Source organism: Oryzias melastigma, linkage group LG8, assembly GCF_002922805.2.
Source record: "Oryzias melastigma strain HK-1 linkage group LG8, ASM292280v2, whole genome shotgun sequence".
NCBI lineage: Eukaryota > Metazoa > Chordata > Actinopteri > Beloniformes > Adrianichthyidae > Oryzias > Oryzias melastigma.
Window position 1 is genome coordinate 4,029,904 of NC_050519.1, and position 5,529 is coordinate 4,035,432.

General features: G+C 38.7%; 2 long non-coding RNA genes across 2 annotated transcripts in view; one reads left to right on the forward strand and one right to left on the reverse strand.

Moving 5' to 3' along the window:
• The window catches only part of LOC118599040, a 50,851-nt gene that overhangs the window by 2,189 nt on the left and 43,133 nt on the right, over positions 1 to 5,529 (forward strand). The gene's annotated exons all lie outside the window — the stretch shown is intronic.
• Positions 4,968 to 5,529, reverse strand: part of LOC112146750 — a 2,797-nt gene continuing 2,235 nt past the window's right edge. Inside the window, exon 2 of the long non-coding RNA XR_002919311.2 lies at positions 4,968 to 5,126. This is a non-coding gene — a long non-coding RNA (uncharacterized LOC112146750). The remainder of the gene's footprint in view (positions 5,127 to 5,529) is intronic.

Here is a 5,529-nt window from a genome sequence, read left to right on the forward strand (position 1 = left end):
AAGCCAAAGTTAGCCAAACAGCTAGCATGTAGCTGAAATATTTGCCAAACTTCAAAATAGCCTTAAAAATCTTAGTAAATGCCAAAAATAGTCCAAAAAGCTAGCAGAATGCTGATTTTTAAAACTTTAAAACCGTAACTTAATTATGTTCTAGATATATAGCATTACCTGCGATTATGCTAATGTGAATGCTGTGAGCTAAAGTTGCTAGTGCTGATAGCTGATGCTGAAATTGAAAGCTAAAAACACTTGAGCTGATAGCTGAAATCATTGATGCTGATAGCTAAAAATGCTGAAGCTGATAGCCAACTGAAAATATTAGCTAAATGCTAAATTAGTCTAAAAAACAAAAAATCTTAGGTTAGCCAAAATGGCTAACATGTAGCTGAAATATTAGCTAAACTTCAAAATAGTCTTAAAATCTTAGTAAATGACAAAATAGTCCAAAAAGCTAGCGGAATACCAATTTTTAAAACTTTAAAACTGTAGCTTTTTAACATATTTATGAAAAAATATATAGTATTACCTGCGATAATGCGAGTATGAATTCTATAAGCTGAATTTGTCAGCTGAACATGCTAGTGCTGGTAGCTGAAACCACTGAAGCTAATAGCTAAAAACACTGAAATTGATAGCTAGCTAAATATTAGCCAAATGCCAAATTAGCCTAAAAAAACCCTTAGGTCACTCAAAACAGCTAGCATTTTGCTGAAAATTAGCTGAACTTCAAAATAGCCTAAAAAACTTTAAAAAAGCCTAAATTAGCCAAAACAGCTAGCATGTAGCTGAAATATTAGCTAAAGTCCAAAATAGCCTAAAAAACATTAGTAAATGCCAAAATAGTCCAAAAGATAGCAGAATGCTGTTTTAAAACTTTAAAACTGTAACTTTTTAACATAAATATGAATAATAAAGAAGATTTTATTTCTGAATAAATCAACTTAAACCTTAAATAACTTTTAATTTCTCCATTAAAAAAATTTTTGGCCAAAATTTTGCAAGTCAGAAATGAGTGCAAGATAACATTGGGTCATTAATAAAAATTAAATTAATTGGTCTGGAGGGCCGGATATAATTACCACAAGGGCCGGATCCGGCCCCCGGGCCTTGACTTTGACCCGTGCTCCAACCTGTCCATCCACCATTTGTAGATCTCCATCCCACGTGGAATGTGTCTTCAGGATTTCACGGTTTTTCATCATTTGTCACTCCCGACGACGCCTCGTTTCCCTTCCCGATCTTCGTGCTGTTTTCTAATAAGCACCGCTGTATGTTAATAACGGCGGCACCAAAGAACGCCAGCTGTGCCGAGGCGAGGACCCCTCCATCCATGTGCCACCACACGTGCCACATCCAGACTCCCGCCCTCGCCGCCGCCCGGAGTGTGTGCATCTGTGCCCTGGAGGTGATGCTAATGGGAGATTTTAACTACATTTCCCTCCATCCTCCCTTCCTCGCCTCCACTCCCACCGCTGCTGCGGATATGAGCCTAGAGCAAACACGGGGCACTCTCATTAAGGGACTAGTGCTGGAATTAAATTCGCTGTTATTAGAGAGGCCTGCTTTCATTTCACTGGCACAGCAAACCGTAGACACCCACAGGAGACTTGGGCTGAGGACTAGATTACACTCGGAAGGTGTTTGTTTGTTTGTTTTTCAGCTTGAGCAATAAAAGGCGTTTGAGAAAAATGGGAATTGAAGTTGCTAAATCTTTTTCCTGTAAGTGCCGCTTGCAGCGAGAGACTCCAGTTTAACAATTACAGGGTAACATGGCGGAGCGGAGGCCGCGGCTTAAACGGCGGCGCTCCCCGCGTGCCGTGTTTTGGTCCTGCCTCCAAGACTGTGGTCATTTTTCACATAACCGCCAAACCTCCTTTTGACAAACCAGATCGATGCACATTCAGCATCGGAGGCCCGCCGCCACAAAATCAATGCCACTTATTTGATCAAAGACTGTTTCCACAAGGCACAGCTCGATATTCGTGAGGGCATTTTTGCATCCTGGTTCTGAAATTTGTGACCCCTCTGGCCACAGATGACGCCCTCGTCAGCGAGGAATGATACTGTGAGGCCTGACGGTAACTTCCTGTTTCTCTTCTGGAGCTTTTGAATACGTTTACGTTGTGAATCCTTTATTAAGCTGCTGTTTTTGAGACTATGGACCCTTTTCATTGTGACGTCACGGACGGAAATGTGAAAAATGACTTCCAGTTTACAGGATGAAGCTGACAGTAAATAATTAAAGGTAACCTTACCAATTTCAACAGTACTTATTATTATTTATGAATGTTCTACCAAACTGTATTTTCATTTTCTGTCTTAGATCGTTCAGAAATCTAAATGCAAAGTAAAGCTAGAAAAGTTGCATTACCAGCGATAATGTTAGTGTGAATGCTTTTTTGCTTGCCGAAGATTCTGAAGGTTTTGGTGAAAATGGTGACACATTTGCTCTAATTGCTGAAAATGAAAATTTGCAAAATGTTAAATTAGCTGAAAAACTGAAAATTTATTTGAAGAAGTACAAAAGAGCGCTGGAGTTGACATAAATTTCTGAAAAAAATGTAGTAATATTGCTTAAAAATCTCCAATATATGCCAAATTTGCAAAAATATTTAGTGTGTTGCTTATAAAGGAGCTAAACTCCAAATTTGCCCAAAAAACCAGAGTAGATGCCAAATTAGCCAAAAAAGCTAACTTGTTGCTTAAATACTAGCTAAACTCCAAAAGAAGCCCAAAATTCCTCAGTAAACTAAATTAGTCAAAAAACGTTGGTAAATGTAGCTAAAACATTAAAATATAAAAACCTCAGTACGCCAAATTACCCATAAAGCTAGCACATTGTTTGAATACTAGCTAAACTCCAAAATAGTCTGAAATTCCTAAGTAAACTAAATTAGCCAAAAACGTTAGCATGTTGCTAAAATAATAGCTTAACTCCAATTCAGAACTACATGTAATAATGGCCTGATGTTATCTTGTGCTTATTTCTAACTTTTATTATTTTGACAAAATATTGAAAGTTATTTAAAGTTTGAGTTTATTTATTCTGGAATAATATTTCTGCCTTTTTATATTTATAATTATTTTAAAAACGTAACGGTTTAAAAATCAGCATTCTGCTAGATTTTTGGACCATTCTGGCATTTACTAAGATTTGTTTAGCCTATTTTGGAGTTTAGCTAATATTTCAGCTACATGCTAGCTGTTTTGGCTAACCAAAGTTTTTATTTAGTTTTTTAGGCGAATTTGGCATTTAGCTTATAGTTTATCAGATTTAGCGATTTCAGCTATTAGCTTCAGTGGTTTCAGCTCCCAGCTTCAGTATTTTTAGCTATTAATTTCAGCATCCTTAGCGGCCAAATTCAGCTTACAGCATTCACACTAGCACTATCACAGGTAATGCTATTTATGTAGTTCATAATATGTTAAAAAGTAACAGTATTTTAAAGTAATTGAAGAGTGTTAAATAAATGTTTATCCTGAGGTGTGTTTTGGATTTAGCCCCCTGAGCGATTGAGTTTGACACCCCTGGTCTAGTGTCCCCCCCGCCCTCAGGGAGATGTTTGAACAGGATGTTATCGAGTCGTTCCTCTGCTGGTTTCACGCCTCCAAATATGCAAACAAATGAAATTATGCTGCGGATTTGCTGCAGAAGGACCCGGCTTGACCTGGCGTCTTAATTGTGGTGCTCATGATTGCAGCAGGACGGGTTTCGGCGGCAGCAGGCCCTTCTGTTGCTGCTGCAGAGCACAGCAGTGTGTTCATCTGTGACTGGGACTCATTAGACGAGGAGAATGTCCGTCATGGTGCCTGGCCGTCTCTGTGCTGGTCATCCAGCAGGAGACCGGGGCGAAGCAGGGAGCAGCTTGAGCTCCTCTCCTCGCCCGGCCCACTCGCTCCTTTCTTTCCCTCCTCTCCCCCTCTTTCGGCCCTGCTGTTCTCTAACATCCTTCTCTCCTTCCCGTCTTCCATCTCTCGGCGGGGGTTCATCTCTTGTGATTCACTGAAGCCCATTATCAGTTCCCCGCCAACTTCCATCTCCCGCTAGCCTCTCAACCACAGCACACAAGCACTCCATCAAAGCCCCGAGAGGGCTGGCGGCGTGATTGATGCTAACCAAAGAATCCATTGTTGTTGACCTGTGTAGCCAATCCCAGTCGTGATCTGTGCGGCCGTTATTTCTTGTCTTGCATTGTACTGGTGTGTTGTTAGCCAGGCATCCTTGCTGCTCCGTCCTAAACAACCCTCAATAATGAAAGATGTTGCCAGGTGTGCCAGACAGCCAAGAGAGGCCTCTTGTTGCTGACATTCCCTCATTTATGTCTCTGCGATGTTGTTTCTAATCCTCTGGATATGAGCCAGCACACCTCCAGCAGTCACAAAGCTGAAGGAGAAGCCAACAAATGAGATCCGGCTGGCTGATAAAATAATTAGATAAAAATAAAGCAACTTTTTATTTTTGTCAACATTAGAAATGAAACTAGCTTTCTCAGCAAAGCATTGTCTCCAAATGTGACCGAGCTGTGAAGAAGGATGCACGTCTGTATGTGAGATCACGTCATCTTCCAGGAAATATTTCTAAATAAATCTAAAGTCTTCTGGACTCAAATTAACAACAATGTTCTACTTTAGAATCCACAGGAAACACTTTAATTGGATAAATGATAGAGTCGAAAGAACGTCAACACTGAAGCTAAAACTCTGATTAAAGGGTTAAATATATTAAAATTATATTACGAAACAACCATTTTGACCAAAAGTAAAATCCAAACAGTCATTGGTTAAATAGTACTGTTTCTGTTTGTTTTATTTGAACTTGCATCTTAAATCAAATCAATCTTTGATATATGTAACACAATGTGCTTTATATAACATTTTATTAACTTAAAAAGCAAAAACCTTCTCACACACAATCATGAACACAACATAACACAAAACGATACAGGAATAAAGTTTGAAACTGAAACTAGATTTTCAGGATTTTAATCTGTGTATCATTCATTTGTTTTTAAATTAAAGTCAAAAACAAGAACCGGTCAGTGTCCCCCCTCTGACAAGGAGCCAGATCCTGTTCACTGAAGAGGCTCCTTCACTGCTGTGGAGGATCCCTCAGGAAAACACTGGAGCTACAATATAAAGGGAAGACGTACATAAAATAAATATTTTTAACCGCATAAATACACTTTAATGGACGAGTTACGTCTCTAAACAGTGGCTTTAACTTTCTTATAGATTTGGTAAAAAATCAAAACTTAAAAAAAAAGATATTTTTCAGGTCACAGACCAATATTTTAACTAACTATTTTGATAAACAAGCGTTTTTTTCCCCTTTAACCCTCTAGTTTACCTTAACTTTTGGGGGTAACTAGTCAAAAAGATTAGCCTGTTGCTAAAGTAGAAGCTAAACCCTAAATTACCCTATAAAAACCTCCAGTAGATAACAAATTAGCCAAAAACATTAGCCTGTTGCTAAAATAGAAGCTAAACTCTAAATTAGCCCCCCAAAAAACAAAAACTTAGTAGATAACA